Source organism: Argiope bruennichi, chromosome 5 (genome assembly GCF_947563725.1).
Source record: "Argiope bruennichi chromosome 5, qqArgBrue1.1, whole genome shotgun sequence".
In the NCBI taxonomy this organism is placed as follows: domain Eukaryota; kingdom Metazoa; phylum Arthropoda; class Arachnida; order Araneae; family Araneidae; genus Argiope; species Argiope bruennichi.
The window spans coordinates 70,347,727-70,371,540 of NC_079155.1; the positions used below are offsets into that span (position 1 = coordinate 70,347,727).

Consider the following 23,814-nt stretch of genomic DNA (forward strand, 5'->3'; position numbering starts at 1 on the left):
TTCTGAGCACAAATTTTATTTTTAAGGATATTTTTTGCATAATTTAAAATTCTTGATATTTAAGGAGCGCCCAGAAAAGCTATTTTAAAAAAAATAAACAAATTATTTTGATTATTGAATAGTTTCAAGTTATTCAGTCTTTACAATATTACTCATAGAGCGACTGTAAGAAATATAAAGCTAGCAAAAATTTCCTGATCATTCATAAATATACAAAAAAGGCTAATTTATTTAAGTATTATTATTAAAATAGAATTCTAATTAAAAACGTGTCTAGGATATAACTATTAGCGTGTTAGTAATTATATTCTGATTTCTGTTTCATTACTAGTTAATATAACTATTATTGGTTATCTTAGTAAGTTTTTTTAGATTTCAACCGAAAATCAATAAAATATAGCAGAAACAAACATTAAACAATTTTCTAAAGCAATAATTAAAATTTTGACGACCAATTATAATTCCCAAATGTATTCCAATTTGAGTGAGCAGTATATTAACTTCAGAACTCAGTTGAGAACTGTTTATTTCTATTATTTTTTCCAATACAATATCAATTCTACAACTGAGTTTAAATACGTGATATTTTGATAGACTTGCCTTAATGTATTATCTCACAAGTTTTAAATTTAAAAGTGTTTTTAGCCTATTTATTAATATCCTTAAAATAGAATTTCGTTGTATAGTTCGTATGGTTTGAACCATGTTTTTGATATTACCATCCTCCAGGAAATATTAAGAGCAAAAAATGGACATTAATATAATTCTCTGTCACTTAATTCACTTTTCCAGAAACATATTCTAGATATTTGATGCCAATAAACGAAAAGATGTCTCATGTCAGAATAGATTAACTCTTTAACTGACGCATAGAGGAAAGTATTTTTACCTCAATACGATCAAAACATGAAAGATATACGGACCACAAGAACTACTTAAGTTCTATTTTTAAAAAGGTTTTGTGATATTTCCAGATATAATTAATTTAGTGATCTTTATTTCTAATAAATAATGTCGGAAATTATTCATTTCGTACGACGAAAGCTTGTATCCATGCATTTGTTTGTTTATTTTTGGGATTATTATAGAATTTGTATATATCTCAATAACAAATATGCAAATAATTGATGGATTTCAGATATTTCAAAGATCATAATAATAATTTCAATCACAAACACTTAAATTTAATGTGAGGACTTTCAAGTATCATGCGTATCAAAATTGTTTTTTTTTATAAATAAATATTTGATAAATCCTCTCAGATATATTTTGTTGACTTTTATGCATATTTGAATTTAATAGTGATATTAAATACAATTTCTAATATATTTTGATGACTTTTATGCATATTTGAATTTAATAGTGCAATTAAACACAATTTCTAATATATTTTGATGACTTTTTTGCATTATTCGAACTTAATAGTGATATTAAATACAATTTCTAATATATTTTGATGACTTTTTTGCATTATTCGAACTTAATAGTGATATTAGATACAATTTCTAATATATTTTGATGACTTTTTTGCATTATTTGAATTTAATAGTGATATTAAATACAATTTCTAATATATAATTTGATGACTTTTTTTTAATTATTTCAACTTAATGGTGGTATTAAATACAATTTCTGACACTTGATTTGAAATTTATTAGAATTTTCTATAATAGTATTCTCATATTTTTTTGTTAGCCTAAATATTTTAGCCCACTCTACTAATACATGCTTTATTTTTATTCTTTTGAAATCTATTGTAATTAATGTGAAATATTATCGTATATATAAATCAATATAGAAAATCTTTATTGATTCATAGCGCCTGTTTATTTACTTGTGCAATTCAAAGATAAAATTAAGATTCATAAAGCTCTTTGAATTCATTTTATTTGTATAAAGGGTAAGTTTGGATAAATAACAATTAATATGTATTTTAATGTTTATTTTATACTCCTTTCAAAGTGAAAATGTAATATATTTCTTACAAGATGCTCAAAATATATGCTGATATAAATATTTCGCAATAAATATTTTTGAATAAATTTAAATACATTTATTTTAAATAATATTAGGAGAAATGTGCTATATATTCATTTCAGAGGGATTTTGATATTTCCTAATGATTAAAAAAATAATCCCGTTAGATTCTGAAAACACTATGTCATCATTTTCTCATTTCATATTTCAAAATAATATCAGTGATTCAGAAATTTTAGATATTTGGAATATAATAGTTTTTAAATCTTGCATGATTATTTGTCATTGAAAATTCTTATTAAAAGCTTCAATTATTTTATATCCTTAAATAAATATTAGTGCTAATTAATGAGAGGAAATTTAAAACCTTTTGGGTTATATTTTAATAATTTATTATTGATTAAAAAATAAATAATAATCATTAGGTGACACTTACTTTTTTAAAATTATTTTTTTAAATCCATTTCTTATTTATTTATAAGCCTAAAATATGATTTTAGTTGCTTCCAAGTGAAAAGTATCGACACATTATTTTGGAAAGAAAAAGAAAAAATATACTGAGAAATAACGGATTACTGCAATCATATATAGCAAAAACATGCATTCCAATTAAATTCCTAATGCTATAATTTGAGTTTTGCGAATGCATAATTGAAATTTTTAATATTAGTTTGTTATCTCATTAAAGGGAATAGATAATGGAAAGTCTATGTTAAAACTGTGATTATTTAGCATGATATATTTTTGCCATTATAAAAATTAACAATGATGCAATGAAGTTTTGTCTTTATTTTTTCAATTTTATCTTCTAAAAAGACTAAATGAGATTAAAATTAATTATTATTAACTATGTATTAAATATTTATAATAAAATACTCCTAAAATAGGGTTTGCCATCATAAATGTGTATTCTTGGAATGGTATTGTGAAGTGGCGATTCTTAACTAAAATTTTTACTCTATGATTTCTATGAACTCATTCTATGATTTTGGTGAGCTTGTATTTTTTAATGTAATAGAACTTTGTTAAAATTTCAGAATCTTCCATTATTAAAAGAATAGAGAATAATTTTTTGGAAATTAACATTTTTAGTTGCATGTGTAAAACAATTCTTATTTCATAACAAATACTTCTTAAAACTTTCTTTAGAGGGAAAAATATCTATTATAAAACAAACAAAAAAATCATTTAAAAATATCTTCTTCAGATAATTTCTACTGATTTCAGTGAAATATATACGTGTTTGTATGTGCGTGCGTGTACGCGCTTGTTTTTGTATGTATGCTTGTGAGTGTTATGAGAATTTGTACGTATGCGTGTGAACGTGGGGCTTCTGGTATAAGAAAATAAATATATGCATTTGACTCACAAAAATTGGCTTTTATATATAAAATTCTATTAGAAGAAAAAATTAAAAAGAAATATGCACTGTTACTAGTTCTAAATTTATAAATTATGCTATTGTTGACTTCAAACTTTCCTTTGTTGAAAAAGTGCTTTTCCAACAAAAACTGCTCAATCCAAAAACACCTTCTTTACGAATGTGTCAGAATCTCGATAAAAATTCCAGAAATGCTATTAAGTGCGGCACTAGTTTTTGCTGACACATTTCATCCACTTCAATTTTGCTTACTTCTACTTTCTTCAATTGCTCCAATTTGATCTTCTGGAAGTATATTTTCTCTTATAGGACTCAGGAGAATTCCACATATCCTGAATTTACATAAAAGGGTTTCATTTAAAGAACAAAATAAAGTTGCAATTCAACAAAATTATTCACAATAAAAAATTGGTAACATTTTTGCTTCTGTCTTTTCTTTAAAGACTTACTAAACATGAATTCATAATGAATTAAATAATATATTGATTTTATAAAACACAATTTCAGATACAATCCTTTCAATCATTTACATTTTCTTAAACAAATTTACAATTTCTTCTGTAGATACGCATTAAATTGTGACTCTTTTGAATTAAATAGGCTCTTATATGAAAAGATACTATATAAATGAATATCAAAATAGTTATTTTGATTTTTCTAATCTAATTATTAATAACTCTAGTCTTTTGACTAAGGGGAAACAGAAACAAAGGCATTGGAGAACAGTTTTTTTATCCACACATCAAATATATTAAGTGACAAAATACATTGAATTCCTGATAAATGCTTTGAAGTGAAGTTTAGTTTAGTTATAATAACGTCCTGTTTTTAAAACAATACTGGAGCTGTTTTGAGATGGCCCTCGTAATTTTGAACGATGGTCCAATGACGAGGACGACACCTGCACTGGCGTTCCCTTCACCATCATGTTGACATTTCGCCCTGACGGATTTAACGCCTACATGATGACGAACGAAAAAGTGGCCTTATCACCAGACCATCGGGGACCAATGGATAAAAATTTATTATTATAGATGGATAAAAATTATAGATGGATAAAAATTTATTATTTTATAACAGCTTACCAAAAGTCAACCTGAAAAGGATCAACCGTACTTGAAAAAAAAAGTTGTTTTTATACATACAAGGTATATGTCAAATATAGCTAAATCCCATACTGTTCCTATGGAGAGGCAGAATAATTCCTTAGTCTTTTCACAATGATAAGGACTTGAAAAAAAAAGTTATTTTTATACATACAAGGTATATGTCAAATATAGCGAAATCCCATACTGTTCCTATGGAGAGGCAGAATAATTCCTTAGTCTTTTCACAATGATAAGGACTTGAAAAAAAAAGTTATTTTTATACATACAAGGTATATGTCAAATATAGCGAAATCCCATACTGTTCCTATGGAGAGGTAGAAGAATTCCTTAGCCTTTCCACAATGATAAGGAATTCATTTTCACCTTCTCCAACGGTGTAGCATCAGCTGTGCTAGAATAACCAGACTATTTCTACAAGGTAGAGTGCATTTCAATCGCAGAAAGTAAGGTCCAAAACATGTTCTACTTGCATGAAAGTGAATACATATCTTTCCTATCAGACGCTCAAAAAACTTCTCCTAATAGTCTTCAGTCTATAGCTAATATTTCTTGCCCAATTGTATGCAGCTCCCGCGTACAAATCGACAAAATTTCACAACCTCTTCATACAAATTATTCACTTCAATAGATTGTCACAATATGGCTCAGGTTAAAATATTCATCTTCCTCTTCTAACGCCAATGGTACAAAGTGGAGGAGTTGACTATCTACTACGAATGATTATTTTCGGTCAACAAGTATGTAACGTGAAAGATTTAGTCGGAAGTAATTCTTTGGGGCTTTTATCCATCAAAACAATGAAATGAAGTATTATTTTCCACACAGAATATAGAGAGCAGAGACTACTCTTGAGTTCTTTATATCCGTTTTCTCTATTTTCATTTAAACCTGTTATAGTATTCTTTCTAACTCTGAAAAAAAAATTTTATAAGTTGTTTTCTATAAGCAAAAGATCTGTATACTTTCAATTACAAAATTGTTAAATTTCATACCTAAAACTGTTAAATTTCCTAGACAAGCAAAATAAAAATTTGTAAAACTGAACGCCCCAAGCACCAATAGCAATCAGGATGTAATCCGCTTATATTAATAGATCCTTCTTTGCATTTTATTAATTTTCTTAATATTAATTATTTTGCGTTGTTAATAATGCTGCGTTATTATTTGCCATATTTCATGTGATTTGTTTTAGAGACAGAGAATGTGTTCAACAACATTTCGATGTTTTATGCCATAATTGTCAGTTTTTCTTATTTTATTTTCTTAAATATTTTCGTTTCCATTTTTATGCTTTATTTTTCATTTGGTTTATATGCATCATTTTAGCTTTGTATACGCCATGATACAATGATATGCACCAGAAGAATTTCTTTACAATATTACATATATGTATAATCATTGTTTTGAATTATTCTTTAAAATTTCTTCATTTTGAAATCTAATTTAAAAGGTAAAGCCTTTCACCTTTCAATTTACGAAGAATATACTTATGTATATTTTGTATTCATTGGCTTATTTATTGCTTATTTCATTATTTATATATTTTTGAATGTTATTATGGATTATTATTCTTTATTAGAATGACTATAAATGTTATTATAATTATTTTAATTTTATATTTATTATATTTATTTTTCTGTTTTTAACTTTATTTTATTCGTATATTGATTATTTCACCGATTTATTTAATTCTTTTATTTGTTTTCCAGGATTATGTTTTCTTATTCTTTGCCACAATATATACTTTTTCTAATTATATACTTTTCTTTATGGACTTACTTTTTCTTAATTTATTCTAAAAATATCTAAATTTAATCTGCATATTCAGTCGCTATTTTTTTTCAATAAAAGGCAGATGGATGTATTAACCAAGGAAGGATGGGTCAGCATAGATCTTCTTGTTGATGAAGAATTTCGATACCAGAACTTACTTAATTTCGTGAGGGCCTTCGTGTGAAAGAGTTTCTTGGGTGTCTACAATCTGCTGGAATTCTGTCCTGTGCCATGAAGGAGGAGTCGATTGCTTAGCAGCGAATCATCATTTACTCTTACAGTTAAGGCTAGGGTGGACCTTTTTTGCTGATCTCTTAGGAAAGTCAATTGAGGACGAATAGAGGGGGATCGTATTTCTATTACATTTTCACATCATACCCACAACACCACTTAAATAATCACCAGTTATATAATCACATTAATATGATTACATCTATAGAAGTATGAAGTGGTTATACGTATTTGTTTATGCATAATATACTACAGAAGAATCATTTCATTCTAATATATGAAGATATCGACATTGGCCTACAATGATTCGAATGGCAACATTCAATAACGATGGCAAATGTTTATTTCATTTAATGTTTAGTTTCACATAGGTGTGGAACATTTATGATTGGTTTGTTTGTTTTACAGAGAATCTATACTGAAAATAATGAAAAATTAATCTATATTGATTGGGTAATTTGTATATAGTGATTCATTATAATCATATTTTTTCTAAACCTAACTAATCAATGAACAAATAAAATTAATATCATAATATGCTGCTTAATTTATCTGATTAGTTATTTATCTGTTATAGAATCTGAATAAAGTTACATTTTTTATACCACTATAGTTAATTTGATTAATAATAAATTCATTAAATAAAGTTGGATTTATAAAAATAATTTATCTTAGCAATACTGAGAATAACTAGAAAGAAATATAGAAAGAAACTAATTATTAATAAGATATCGAATAAATATTATTTAAGATAGCTAATTGTTTTAATGAGCACTGATAATTAAAATATTTGGTTTCAAAAATATAACAATTTAATTATTAATATTCTTTGTTAGGAATTTTACTTTTGAGGCTCATCATCTTTTAATATGCAACTAATGATGCTCAAAATGGATTAAGTTTCGAACAATTTAATGGATCAATCAATGGATTAAGTTTAGATTTCGAACATGAATTTAACTTTCTGTTATTTTAGTTTTTAATGACAACTTCATGTTTCTACTTGTAGAATTAATTTAAGATTCTTCTATTTTCAGAAGAGCATCTTTCCTTGGATTAACACTCCTTTAAAACTGTAAGTAAATAAGCATTTTTATTTCTTTTAAATTATACGTATGCATGTATTAATATTGAAAAGCCTAGAATTTTATTCAATAACTATTGTTAATTTTTTGTTAAATTACTTTCAAGAAAATAGGGAATTTAAAGAATAATTTTGGAAATAATAATGTTACAAATTCCTTTTTAGCATGATATTTGCATTTTTTAACGTACATTTAATTTCTAAAACTATTTATTTATTTAAAGGGTTGATATTCCATATTATTGCTTAGTGTTTTTTTATACTACAAAACGCAGTGATAAGGCACTGCATTTTTTTTGCGTAAATTTTATTTAAAAAAATCAAGGTAATTTAAATAATTTAAGTATTAATTTACAAAATAAAAAAAATGATTTTTAGAAACATAAAGCAGTAATTTAATAATTAAACCCTAACGTATCTTACTTTTAGATGTTTCATTTAAAAAAGCATATATTGTAATACAAAATTTTAATTTAAGTACTGATTTTCATAGAATTTGTAAACAAGAAGAAATTATTTCTAATTATTTTTCACATTTTATTTTCTTTACATTATGTAGATTTTTAAAACTACGATGGAAAATGATTGGGAATTTGAAAATTAAAATTTATTTAAAATTTTAACATTTATGTCCTTGATCTTCTTCATCAAAAATGTGTAATGACGAAAAAAAAAACTGGATTTGTTATTTATAATCTATTATCGATTACATGCAAAATTAGTTATATATATTTTTTCAAGATATCAATATTAAAGAATAAAAACTATAATACTTAAAATAATTTACGTCTAAAGAAAAAAGTCAACTCACCAAGGATTACTGATTGCACAAACTTCACAAACTCTTTTCTATTCCAGAGTAAAATTTCTTAAAAATATAAATTAGTGCATATAGCTTTAAGCCCTACACTTTAACTGACTGAAAATGATTTTTTTCTGTTCAACGTTTATTTCATCAAATCTCGATCTCCATTCATTTTCAAAATAAAATCTGGAAGGTTTTCAGCTGCTGTAGATATATATATATATATATATATATATATATATATATATATATGTGTGTGTGTGTGTGTGTGTGTGTGTGTGTGTGTGTGTGTGTGTGTGTGTGTGTGTGTGTGTGTGTATACTGTGACAATACATTCCTCTCTAAAAGATTTGCAAGGTGTATTTGCTTTTAATAACTGTGTAAATAAAAATAATAATAATAATAATTGTTGCTTGCTAAATCGTTTAAATAACAAAAATATATTCTTCAAAGAAAATTTTATAATTTTTTGTAGGCTCTGTAATTAAATATTATTCTATAGGATAGAATTCTACATAAACTCTTGGGAGTAATTTTTGGTAACATTTTGATCCTGCCTTCTGCTTCATTAAAAAGAAATTAATGGTTAATGTATCAATTTGAATTCAAATATTTTTGAGAGACTGATGCAAGCCTTCTGTAAGTATATATGCATAATGCATGTTTTCTGAAACAGTTTTGTTTTTATCAACTCAAGAAACATCCAATAAGAATTTTTGAACTCTTAATGTTTAATTAGTAATGAAGATTCATTTGATAATTGAAAAAAAAAGAAAAGTTCATGGTAAGAAAATAGAAATACCTTTTCTTTCTTATTTTATTCATAGCGGATGTCTTCTGATATTTTTTTTTGTTACTGAAACTATGTCAATAAAAAAGAGCGAAGGTCTTATTCTCATATCCCTGGATAGAAATCATATACCAAACTGTATGCCTTTTCTGTAAGTTGGAAATTCACTTTTCGTGTTATGTTTCATTTCAACTTTTCTCAAAATTAAACAATGCATTTAAGTAAAAGCGTCTAGACTGTTTTTTTGTAACAATTAGCTTAGCTTAAAAATTAGGAAAATTATGAATATATGAGTTAATTATTCATATGAATAATTAAATATCAAAGAGTAATGTAAATATTTGTCCATGTGCAATAAGAATTATCTTCAGTTATATACATGTAATAAGATATAACTCAAATAGTGGCAAAGTAAACAAGTAAGAAAAAATTAGTTAATGTATTTGGAATACATTATCTATTTAATCGGAAAAGTACGACGTAATTTTTCATTTTATAGATGTAGCATTTCCCACAATTTGAACTAAACATAGAAACTCGAAGTAAAGCTAAAGCTAATTCATTCTTTTTTTTTATTTTTTTAGACTTGGTCACACTTATTTACACACACATATATATAGCATTGCTGCGTCTGAGTTAGTGTTGTGTTCTGTTGTGAAACATGCTGCTTAGAGAATGATAAAATTTGTGGGAAATCACGGTATTCATTTAGAAATAATGCAAAGAAAAAAAATTCTCATTGAAACACAATATGTCAGGAATATTTTGTATTTATTTTTTTTGCAATAAATCACAAGCACATGATACAAATATCAGGTCATTATGACTCATGCAATACTCAGCGCGATTATTTTTGGAGCGACTATTTTCAACAGCTCCTTGTATGCCTATATATAGGTTACAAGGACATTTAATGGATCTCGATTGGATATCCATAAAATGGGTGATGTCAATGGATTTAATGGATCTCAATTTTTCTATTGCTCAAATTCTGATGTTGTGTGCAATTATTTAATCATTCAGGTCAAATAATTACACATATCTGTAGTCATCACAATATCCTGCACACACAACATCCTGTAGTCACACAAATATCCTAAAAATGGTCTTCATCTGACTACAGAATATGCTACGGGGAAGCCCCAAAGACTGCTCATGAAGGAACTGCGTAAGAAATGTTTCACAAGCTTTAACATCCCCTTCGGACGCTTGGGAAGCACTGCAGAATTTGTATAGAAAATGCCTTAGGATCCGCCGTATCATTTACCAAAAGATGAGAAAAGGCATATCAACAGCAAAAGAAACTGTTTATAACAGTATTGTGAGACAATTGGGGAGACGTAGCAACGTCTTTCATTGGTGCCTAGTTCACAATATGTCGCCGAACTGCCTAGTAGTGTTCAAATTGTTTCATTCTTTCGATTTTTTTCCATTATATATTAGAATGCGAAATGTCATGCGTCTTCGGGTTAAGATGACGAAAGGCTTTTTATTGCAGAAGTAAAGTTCTTATCATCCTTGTGAAAAAACCTCACGAATTGTACTTTGTCTTTTATATAGTTTGTATTGATATACATATTATGTTTATATATTATGATATACATATTATTATTACATATATTGATACATAATTACATATAAATATATGTAAAACAATATTGCATTATTATTATGCAAATTGGTTTGTTTAAAATTATTAACTAGTTATAATTTGCAAAGATCAATAAAATGTTATATATATATATATATATATATATATATATATATATATATATATATATATATATATATATATATATATATATATATCATTCTAACAAAATTTGAAATTTATTGAATTTCTCCATCTTAAGCGTATACAAAAAACACAACTGTAAATAATTTATATTCATTTATTTTTAAATCAAAGCATTTCTTTTCAGTTTTATTCTGAAAGTATTTTATTTCGTGCTTATACATTGTATCTCTCAGCCCTATATTTTTTTATATTTGAAATAAACAAATTATCTTGAATACTCTTTACACGTTTCAGATTCCTTCTCATGTTTCTCATATTACTTAAAGTTGAAATTTTTCAGTCGAATAAAAATTTTAAGTACGAACCTAGACAGGATTTATATTCTTTATATATCTATTCATAACGATATATAACTTTTAAAGAAATTACAAATATTTTTCTTTATAAGCGATACATAAAATTCCAAGATAAAAAATAGAATTGATAATAACAAACAGGAATATCTCAAAGAAATATATTCAGACCTTACATCTTTTATATATTAAACTAATGTAATTTTATTAAGTTTTAATTAAGTTTAAAAGTACAAACTTCGGCAGTAATCTTAAATTCTCTGTTTAATGTGCTGAAACATTTCAGTATCTTTTTGATCATGATTTAATCACTGGAAGAGCATGCATTTATCTTACAAACTTCAGTCTGGTTCAGCAGACAATAGATCAAGTAAATATACTGTCGCAGTCTGCTCCACCAGACAGACTCTTATTTGATTGGACGCGAAATTGAAAATTTACTTCCAGGACGAACTTCGACATTAATTACTGAAAGGAGAGTTTTATCATACACGCTCATGTTTTAAACAAATGCCTGCCTGACTGATGACTGTCATATTGCTGACGTAAATTAAGGAACTCCTGAAAGTGCTTCACTTGAACAGCCCTCATGTGCAGTTAATTATAACACTTTTATAAATGCCATAGGATGCAATAATTTATGCCCAGACCCCTAATTTTCGGGTACCACAGCATGTGTTCGGATTTAACGAAGGTACGGAAATACTCCAGGGTGCTATAGAGTGTCAGGGCACTCTGGTAAGGTTTCCTTTTATTCAGCACGTGTGTTTTACGTAGGACATCAATCATGTTTTATCTCCCGAATGTTGTTTTCGTGTCAGAGTGCTGTTTGTCCACGGGGATTTCGCATAAAATGCGGTAAGTGTACCGAGGCTCATGTTATTTTACCTCTAAAATTTACTCGGTGGATGGGCAGAATCTTTTTGAGGGAGGCTTATTTTACACCTTAAGATTTTTGAGCCCCACGGGATGAGAAATAAATTATGTGGTTCTGTCACATAAAAGTACGGTTGAGGACCTTAGTAGGTTAGTGTATTTCATCCTAAATGTGAATACCTGTCCTATAATTGAAGAATATATTTTTAAATTTTTAAATTCTAGGAAAATAGGTTCGTAAATGCAGGACAAAGAGATAATTTGAAATGATAATTTTTCTTGAGTTAAAATTAGTAATTTACCTTCAGTTTGGAAACTGTGATAGAAATATTCCAGGACATGCCTTGTAATGTTCAAATGTAGTCTGAACTAAGAAATAATATCAGTGCATAGAAGACTTATTTTTGATTTTCATGAGAGCTACATGAGAGCAAAAGTGATTTTAAAGTCCACCAAGTCCACATTCACAGTTAAGTTTTGATAGAATACCATATGGAATTTTCGATCCACCCATCTCGTGTTCGCCAAGATTGACGCAAGAAATTAATTTAAAAAGAAATAAAATACCCATATTTTATCTACTTTCGCATATCAAAATATTAAAAAAAAATGATCATTGATTTAAATTTGAAATAAAGGGTTTTCTAAACTTCAAATGTAGAAATTCTATAGATATTTTATTAAATGCAAGAAATTTATATTTTCATAAATGTGGTTATGTGGCAAAAGAAGTTTTAAGCTGCTTGAAGAATAAACCAGTTAATGAATCAATGCAAAAACATGGAAAGGGAAAATAAAGGTTCTTTTATAGCTTAATGAAATATATTATTAAATAATTCCTCCATTTTTAATGAAAATAAATTTCTTTAGCTCAAGTATTTTAAAATGATTTGAATTTTTCTTTTCCTTACATTAGTTTTTTGAGCAAATTATTTTTTCATCCTCCAGATTAAGATATTCTTCCGCTTATATAAAATTTAACATGTAAAAGGTTATAATATAAGGGTTATGTTAAAATAAGATGCGAGTATTATTCTGGCACTCACATCTTATCTTTTATTATCCATTATATTATAACATTTTACATGCTGCATTTTATATAAGTTTTAGTTTTATAATATAATGGAAATGTTATTATATTCATATGTAGATAAAAACGAAAGAAATTAATGGAGGTTGATCATTTTCAAAGCGTCTGGTTTCAGATGAAAATAATACATTTAATATTTAAAATTATTTTTACTTTTAAAATATTTCCTTAGTTTGGGTAGAATTCGTAAGCTTTCACTTAATGAAATGATGATAAGTATCATACTATGAAACTAATGTGAACAGCTGTCTCTACTTTCAGACATTGTCTGAAACTAAAGATTACGGATGTTTGCCGATGCTTAATGTTGAGCGAAAGAATGAAATTGAAAAAAATAATTGCTTCAATAGAGTTTTTTTTTTGAATGAATATCTGTTCAAAATCTTAGATGGTTATGAAATTCGTTCTAGGTGAAATATGAAAGTAAAACATTTAAAACTTTTATGGTGACATTAATAATACGGCATGTGAGATTTTGATTATAATTGAATTGAACACTTTTTTAATAAATTGTTTTCTTCTTCATATTTATCAGTTAATTATCCTTGAAAAAAGCGTTTTCATCTTTTAAGAAGGGAATGTGCAGAAATCCAAAAGATTTGTCAGTAAGTATAGATACAATAAATTGAAGAAGACAATGGATTTCAATTCTTAACTTCACAGAAAATCAATTCTAATAAGTGAAATTCAAACTAAATTGGTTTTATAGGATATCAAAAAAGTACATGGAAAAATGATTTTGAATAACTTAAGAATATAAATACTGAATAACTAAAACAAAAAAAGACATTATTTAAGGAAGCTTTATGTATAAAAAGAACAATTTAACCAAGAGAAGAAAAATTCACACGTGTTGCTTAGTGATCGATACGATTGTTTTAAGTACAATGGTTGCTTGATATTCTTTCCACTTATTTACTGCAAGATTACTGAGAAGCAGATATTGATCTAGATATATCCAGTTTTTGATAAGCATTTATTAAAGCCTATTGATAGGAGATATATGTGAACATAAGTAATTTTTTTTTTTGAAAAATATCCTTCACATGTCGAACAGCATTCAACTCAAGAGAAAATAATGAATATAATCGCATGTCATCTTCTCTTTCCAAATGCTAATTCGTAGCATCAGAGCGATGTTGTTTGGCATTATCGAACATAAAATGAATATTTTGCCTGATGATATCTGAAGACAACGGTGAAAATGAATTACTTATTTACAGTACTGTTAATCAGTGGTTGCAGGTTTGTTTAAAAAACGCAAAATTCAGTCCTCTTACTCAGCATAAAGCCACACTCATGCGCGAGTCACTACATTGCTTAAGTGATTCATCTCCTTGATTTTATTTGGATGCAACCTGATTTCACTACTCATTATTCCAGTTGACGCCCATTTTCCTTTGTCATACGGAAACTCATCTTATCTGTAAAGAGTACGCCATCCTATTATTGATATGAGTAATCTTTATGCTCTCTACATCATAGTAAACACCCCCATAAGTGGGGGACTATCTTTCGTGATAACGGGCAATTGACCATCTTTATGAAGAAGCCTAACCCAATAAATCTCATCACCTGACGTCCTGTTGCCTCAAGGAATTACCGAGCCATGTCTCTTAGAAATTGGGAATTATGATTTTTTTTAAAACTGGAAATGCTATAAATGCCATCTAAGGGTCATAACTTTCTTGATATAGATCTTCAAAACTTTTTCATGGATGTACCAATGTTTAGCAAATAATTATCGTACATAATACTGCAATGAAGGAGTTATTACACTTTTATGATTCATTAATTGTACTACCTCGTACCTCATAGCTATAGATTAATTTTCATAGATGTTTTTTTTTCCTTGGCATTAGCAGAGATGTAGCAGAGTCGTGAATACTACTCATTATGCTTATTTTGTATATCATCACTTAAAATGCTCGAAACCCAGTTTTGAGTACATTTTCTACTATGTGATAAATGATGTCTTTCTATTCAAATTAGAATAAATGAAACCTTTATTATAGTTAATCATATATGTTTAGATACAAATAATTTTTTAGCTTTCATTACCGTACGCTTATAAATCTAGTCTATAGTGTAATTTGCCTTGTGTGAGATATTTTTTAACAAAAGAAAATTTACCTCCTTTTTTTCAAATTTCCATTCATTGAGGCAATTTTATTAGTTTATACAATTTTAGATGCATTCTGAAGTCGTGTTCTTTCATTATTTAAGAATACCTAGAGATATTTGTCGATGACTTTCATATTTGAAAGAAGATAAAAATAACGGAATTATATCTATTAACTTTCCTTTCATACTTCTGCAAGATAGAAGAAATTAAATTATATGAAGAACATATGGCTATCATTATATTTGCATCGTTTTCCTCTCCTTTACGCTGCAGTTATATTTGTGAGTGCAGTCAATTGATGCTATAAGTTGAAGGTCATTACTGACTGTAATGATTAATGTTTAGTTACTAAAATTCTGATATATATTTAAATAGATGAATTTCAAGCGATGTATCATTAACAATGCAATAAAAAAATTATAGACATGCTCAAAATAGCATTGCATTCGAAAAATTATATATGAAATTTCATTGACTAGGTCATTGTGTTCACGAATTATAACATTTGCATGCATGGAAAGTACAAATCAACTGATGATTAAACTCATGACGGACTTGGTTTAAATTTTGACAAGTATTTACATTTTAGAACCTAAATCTACCAAACTTTAGCTAATTCTTTACATTTGACTGTTAGATAATTCACCTTCTCTATAACACCCAGAAAGAAAAAAAAAATTCTCTGAATGAAGTTAATTCAAAATTTTATGGAAATATACAATTTTGATTGTAATTCCAAATACCAAGTTTCAAACGTCTAGCCCACTTTTTAAATTATCATGTTCACAGATAAAAAGGCATGGTGTCAAAAATGGGTTTTTCGTACCCAAGGAAGTCTGAAACGTGTAAATTCGTTAGAATCTCGAATCCAGTTTTTTTCACCAATGATTGTAGTGCTTTCGCTATACTCCGTACATAAGAAAGTAAAAACTAAAAAATCTCTAAACAACAACATTGATAATAATTGGTGCCTCAGATTTATGTCCAAAACTCGCCTTTTTAGAGTTTGATATTATTTAGACTATTTTATTGAGATAGCATTATTATAATTTAGTTTAAGAAAAAATGCGCTGTTTCGAGCTTACATACTTCTTACTTTATATTTACTAACCCATTATGGTATAAGCAAAAAGAAAAAAAAAATCAGAGCTCTTTATTTTACCAACAAATGATAACGATATACTGAAACTGATGACAATTTATTACTCGAAATAATATATTTAATATTTTAAATATATTATATTTTAATTCGTCTTGTTTTATGATTTTAATTAGTATTTTTTATTAACTGTTTAGAAAAATAAATTATATGAAAAGCAATTTTCACATATTGAAAATAAAAACAAATCCTTTTTTCCCTTTTCCTTTATACATTCCTTAGAAAAATTCTGTCATTTTGTTTTTTTGCTCCCCTAATCTCAAAATATTTTATGAAGTCTTTGTATTGAGTTTTCCAATGAGTGAGGAAATTTTTTATTATTTTTCTAAGGGCTTTTAAGAAAAACATGTCACGAAAAGTACTGATCAATTATATACATGATGTACCAAAACACTTTCATCTGTTCATTGAAAGAAAGATTAAAAAAAAAACTTATCTTAGATAAATTTGTAAATGCAAAATTAAAATGACTTGATACATTTTCTTTAATTCCAAAAGAAATATGAGCTTTCATTGATACTTTCGGAATAATTAGTTTGCTGCTTTTAGAAGCATTCTTTTTTTCACCTTTCCTTCGCTTTTAAGATATTTTGTTGTTTATATTTTATATATAATACAATGACTTCTTTTTCTGCTCACGACGAACATCATTTTTTACGGGAGAAATATAGGAATCCAAAGTGAATTATGTCAGATCAAATACTTCCATAAACTGCTAAACAGCATGTATTTTGCATTTGTTGTAATTGTGACATCGCTTCAAATTCTTCTATTGTTGGCCAAAATCCTTTGAAAAAAAGTGATAAAAAGGTAATATTTCAATAGTGTAAAAACCTGTAGTCTTTAAGAAAGTATAATTATATTCTGTTCATTTCCTATTTTCCTCTATAGGAAAAAAAAGTTTCCTTGTAGCGATACATGATATCTCAATTACATGGCGATAAAAATTTGTTTTAAATATTTTGAAAAAAAAAGGAATACTGAACCGTACTATTTCACATTAAATGATCAGTTAAGTTTCAGTCGCTTGTTGTAAGAACAATTTGGTAGTATTTTGAAAGCTTGTAATCATGTGAATTTACATGCACCAAGAATTAATATCTCATAGTTCTCAATAAACCAAAATCATGGAATTTTCTTCATTTAATTAATCAATATGATGAAAGTGTAATTTTCTCATATGCACAATACACACACACATGCACTAAGAGATAATATTTCATAGTTTTCGATGAACCAAAATGTTGAAATTTTCTTCACTTAATTAATCAATTTCCATACTTATTTCGTGCACGATACACAAGAACACATACATACACATATGCATGTACGAACATGTGTAGATATATACACACACATACACATACATACACACACTTACACGCACATGTATACACGTACTTACACGCACACACAGACACACACACATGCACTAAGAGATAATATCTCGTAGTTCTTTATGAACCAAAACAATGAAACTTTCTTAATTTAATTAATCAGTATAATAGATAGATATAAATCAATATAGAGATAGATATAAAACTATCAGTAGATCTATATAGATATAAATATAAAACTCCTGCAATTGCGTGCTAAAATAATGTTACTTAATAAATGTAGAATACCTGCCTCTTTCATAGAATTTGCCCTTGAGTTTTAATCGATGTGAGTAAATTATGAGAGTAATTTATTTGCTGATGATGAGGGGTTATTAGGCATATGATGTAAAAATTTTCTGAAGATAACGTGTCATTTAATAATGTATCAAGTTTGTTACAATATTTCAGACACGAGTTACTTTCTGCCAACATTATTTTATTACCTGTATTTTCGAAACTTATTAAAGAAAAAAAAACATGAATTATATTTTCAGAAAAATATGAAGTAGAATGTTGAAATAAAAAAAAATATGTAATAAAGTCCTCATTACAGTTGATTGAAAAGAGTTTCTTTCTTTTTTTCTTCTTTGTTACAAAGTGGGTACGGTTTTCAATACTTTTATGAGATTCATTACCTTATCAAATTTGTACTTTGGTATTCATTTCATTTATAAAAGGCTAAAGTGCAGTTTCTCGGAGAATACTATTTTCACATTCGGAAAATCTCCTAAAATATTAAGGAAAGGTGACAACTTAATTGATATATGCAATTTAATAATTATTTCATTTATAATGTTTTGCACAACAGTTTGCGAATCACATGATACTAAACTACAGAAAGCTATTGAAGATGCCGTTACATGCAGGCCAACAAATGAGAAACTGAAATTACAAATATTATGCTTACTTCTTCTCTTTCGAAATTCCCAATCCATTTTGGAAAATATGTACAGACGCAATCAAAAGCTAAGTAACAATACGAAAAATGTAAATAATATGAAAATCCCTTAAATTGATGAATCTTTTATAGAACAGGGGGAAAATGGTGCAAAAGGTGAATCTAGAAATATACAAAAAAATATTCTTAATAATGAATTGTATGTATAATTCTGAATAATACAAGGTAACATAAAAGCAGGGTTGATGACAAAACAGCTGAATGGTAGACATGTGTCTCCTCATTGATCTGCCATATTTCCCCATCTACCTTCATGGTGCTGTAGCAGAAATGCAGGTACATAAATGATAGAAAACCTTGCACAGAGTCTCCATCCACTTTTTAGTTAATGATTCTTTCAGTATTTTTATCTGCAATCACGATAGAGTTCATCAGGCTCGCAATTTTAGGAAATGCATGAGTCTGAAATAGTGAGTCTCATAGAATGAACATCAAAATCCCTGTCTTAGATCTCATTCAACATCCCAATGCAGCATGTTATCCATTCATTGAGTCTTTTTGGAATTTTATTGAAATACGTCTCCTCTGCGAATGGGAGAATATGCATTAGATGATCTTATTTTTTCAGAAAAATTTATAACGGCATATACAACCAATCTCTACCAATGGAGTTGAAGTTTTCGGCCAATGATAATCTCTTGTCTTTAACAATCAGAAGTTTTCGTTATATGTATTATTTAACTACTGAGTTTTCTCTTTATTATACGTTCTATAATATTTAACGTCCTATTTCACAAATTTCAAATAAAAATTGATTATTTCAATTTGTTACTAGAGTTTGGATACCAGTCAACTCTCGAGTTCAATCTAAATTGAACTTAAATAAAACAAAATTAAAGTGAAAACTTCAGACGTTTGTACGCATTCTTTAAAAGAGTACTATCAATACTTTTGGTAGTAAAATCACTTATCTAAATAATATGATATTTCATGGTAAGTGAAAATATGTGTTTTTGATGCTGCAAAAGCGTTACATTATACATTATGCAGAACATTTTAGACCAATATTATATAGAAATTATCGTGTTATAGAAAGCATTGAAGATTATGGATCTCGAATTATGTCACTTTATTAATCTCTTACCGTAATATCACACAGTAATAATAAAATTTTAGCATAAAAGATAGATTTGTTTTATATTATGGAGCATATTTTGCAGCAGAAAATTCAGGCATACATTCTAATGAATTAAACTGAAAGCTATATTAAAACAAATAATTTCATTTTAGATTACAGAATGCGTATGGTTGAATAATATGTAAATAATTTCATAAATAATAATTCATATTATTGACATTAATAAATAATAATTGAAATAACTTCATATTAAATATTTAACATTACAATTTTATTTGATGATATTTGCAATTTTATTACAAAATGTATATGATTGAATAAAATATAAATAATACCATCAATAATAATCCATGCAATTCACATTCATAAATAATAATTAAAATAATTTCTTATAAAGTATCAATTATTCAATATTGCAATGTTATTTGGAACAGGATTACCCTCTTTTATTCAACAAAACTTCCAATATCTTTCATCATCGAACAATCATAAAAAATATACCATTCCTTTAAGTCATTTTAAAGCTTCTTTCTTTATTGTAATCACGAATTTTCATTTTCAAGAAATATCTTTTATCCCACAAATTTAATTCTTTAGTTCACAATTGTTATTGTTATCGTGGATATCGTTCATTGTCTAAATCAGTTCTTGAAACGCAAGTCAGATTCACGCCTCAAGAATTCACTTTCATTCGATATGGTAAGTGGCGACATTCAGTCAAATTCTGAGAGAATATTAGAAAATTAATGAATTATTCGGTATCCTTTGGAGTCTCAAATCACAAGGAATCATTCATTGGAAAGATCAGATTGCCTGCCCCGGCTTCAAATTGAATTAAACAGCTTTTGTTCAACCCAGCGTGCATGGCCCATTTATATCCATTTAGTTCGAGGAATTTAAGAGCCGACTGGCGTATTTGAGGTGTTGTGATTTTCCACTCAAACAATCTTCTAATACCACTCTTTCATATTCATTATAGATGTCCATTCAAATTGAAGGCCCATTCGTATTTCTGTCGAGATAAACATATTTGTTAGGAAATAAAAATCCCACTTTCGTTCAAGCCATTTAATATAACAGGAAGTATTATGTTGGGCATGAATTTTTCCTATTTTCGGAATCTTTTACCAAGTGAAATATTATAAATGTATGTGAGATGCGTTTTACTAATATCACTCTTATTTATTTCTGAAAAAAAATTGCTATGGCAGCAATATTTCCATATGATGAGAAAGAGATTTCAGAATAGATTCAGATGAGTTTTTTTTTAGAAATCCAATAGCATGCATCACACTCAAAGAGCGAAGAGTATTCATTATGAACGAAATGTATTTGCTGAAATATAAAGTAGTATATTTTATAAATCCTTTTTAAATATTTGATTTGATAGTCTGAAAATCAGAATTGCTCTGAACTTTTAAGTAAAAAAATTCTGGATATTTTAATTCTATATATTTATTATTCGTAGAAAGCATCATTATTAAACAACTTTTCCATATCAATAAATTCCTTAGAATATAACTCATAGCTTAATAAATAGAATTATTTTCCTTTCCTCATTTTTTTTCACTTAAGCAATAAAAAGAGTCACGCGATTTATTCCATTATCTTACACGGTTGCCTCGCTCATTTCAAAATCTTTCGTTCCAATTCTAAAGTTATTCCATTGTTTTGCATTTTAAATATCGGCATACATTCTAGGAAACCCATATTTAAAATATATACCAATGAATTTAGGAACTATGCTTAGCGAATTCCCAATTTTTAAAATTGCAAAAACTTTCTAAATAATTCTATAAGAAAAATCTCAAATAAATGGATTGTACTTCATTCATGTTCCTATTTGTGTCGCTGAAATGCGTAATTACAGAGCTTTTTTTTTTTGTAGTTTACTATTCTTGTTGATGAAATCTATTGTATCTTTAAATGAGTTACTATTACAGCTCAAGGATTTTGTCGTAATTAATTAATTATTTAATTAATTACGTTAAAATTTTATGAAAATAATTTGTTATCTCAATATGTTCGGGATGAAATTTTGAATTATGATTTTTTACCAATGTGTTTGTACCAAAAGTGCAATGCAGATTACTAGATTACTTTATATCTGTGTATATAAAATTATCCTATTAGAAGACTTATTAATAAAAAAAAATTCTTTAATCGAAGTTTCATAAATAAGTCTGAATATAAAACAATTTTGAATATAAAACGCCTCATTTTTTTTCAGAAATAATTCTTACATATGTTGATCACAATGATAAACTAATTTTGTATTCTCCTTTTCTGTTAATAGAAAGTAATATATGTAATATATATCTGTCCGTGGATAGGCCAAGGAATGCTTTTGCTAAATTATGCAAACAGATCATTCTCAAGTGCAACGATAAATACTATAAAACATAAAACTTTTTAAACTGTTAAATAACAAAAACACTCGAAACATTTCTACTTGCCAAATGGCAACATTCGATTGCGTTTGATTCATGATCATCTTTGTCCTCTCGGCGTCACATCGCTTCATACTTAAATCTCTTTTCTTCTGGTCCACTGAGCTTCCTTAAAGAACAAAATGGCGTCGGGCAGCAAACAAGACAATGAGAGTCTACCTCCACCTTCCATCAAAATTGACTCTTTATCTCTTTCGACTGAATAAATCGAATTTGCTTCAAATTTTCTTACAAGTCGATACGTATCACACGCCGAAGCACACAAATTAGTATCCTCCAGAAAACAGGTTCCAACGAAAAGCTTTTAAACTTGACACATTTTGTTTAGGATAAGTCAATTGAAGACACCGGGTAATAAATATAGCTGAGAGATTTTTCAACGTGGAGGTGACTTTATCGATCTTTTATCAATAGAATAGTGGCACAAGGCGAGCAATGTCTTGATGAGAGTATTCTTTGGTAGATAAAAAGGATTGGCAGCTTTTTGATTTGATTATGAGGTGTTTTCGATTTTGTTCTCATGGTGTTGTTCATAAGAAAATGATTGTGTGGAGCGTGGATGTGGTATCTGCCGATATTGAAAAATTCAGAATAATATATTTTATTAAATGTGTGGGTGTAAACAGGTCTATGACTTTAAGTAGATATGTGTCTCATAACATAGATTTTAAATTGCAATCCGTGTTAAATTCAGAAATGGCGATTAGATCCAAAATGTATATTTGATTAATGCTGTCGATTAATGATTTTATATATTCATTTTCTTTTAACTTACACGCTTAATCTTCAGTCTTAAGAAGAATTTTTCCGAGCTGGTCCCTAGGAAAATATTTAAAATTATAGTACGCAATAGTCATCATAAATGCATAAAAAGCTATAAAAATATGTAATAAACTATATAAATGTCTAATGCATTATAAATATATGCAATAATCTTTACAAATGCGTAATAAACTGCAATAATCAAGCTATAAAAATATGTAATAAACTATATAAATGTCTAATGCATTATAAATATATGCAATAATCTTTACAAATGCGTAATAAACTGCAATAATCAAGCTATATAAATATATAACAAAATGTAAAAATATGATATAATAGGCATATTTCAACAAGTTTTCTTAATAGAATATTCCTCGACGAAAAAATCTAGTCACTTTAGCAAAAAATAAATAAATAATGCATTTAAAAAAAAAACTTAAGCAGAGTAATTTTTTTTTATCGTGCTAATAAAAAAATTATAAAAATATATTTGATTGGCTTAAATCTTTAAATTTCAAAGAGGAAAAAAAAAAATCCATCTAGCTTTTAGTGGAACAAAATCCATCCTTATGTGTTTCTTTAATATGCAGTTAATGTTTTGTTTTCTTTCAATGCATTTAATGCTACTATCAGTTCCATGAGAAAATTTTCCTTTACTCTCTTTTGATGTTTGGTCTCATGCAAGATATTTTT

The 23,814-nt window shown here is 27.4% G+C and overlaps 1 long non-coding RNA gene across 1 annotated transcript in view; it reads left to right on the forward strand.

Moving 5' to 3' along the window:
- The window catches only part of LOC129969668 (uncharacterized), a 444,985-nt gene that overhangs the window by 322,503 nt on the left and 98,668 nt on the right, over window positions 1-23,814 (forward strand). The window contains exon 2 of the long non-coding RNA XR_008784550.1: window positions 7,509-7,546. This is a non-coding gene — a long non-coding RNA (uncharacterized LOC129969668). The remainder of the gene's footprint in view (window positions 1-7,508; window positions 7,547-23,814) is intronic.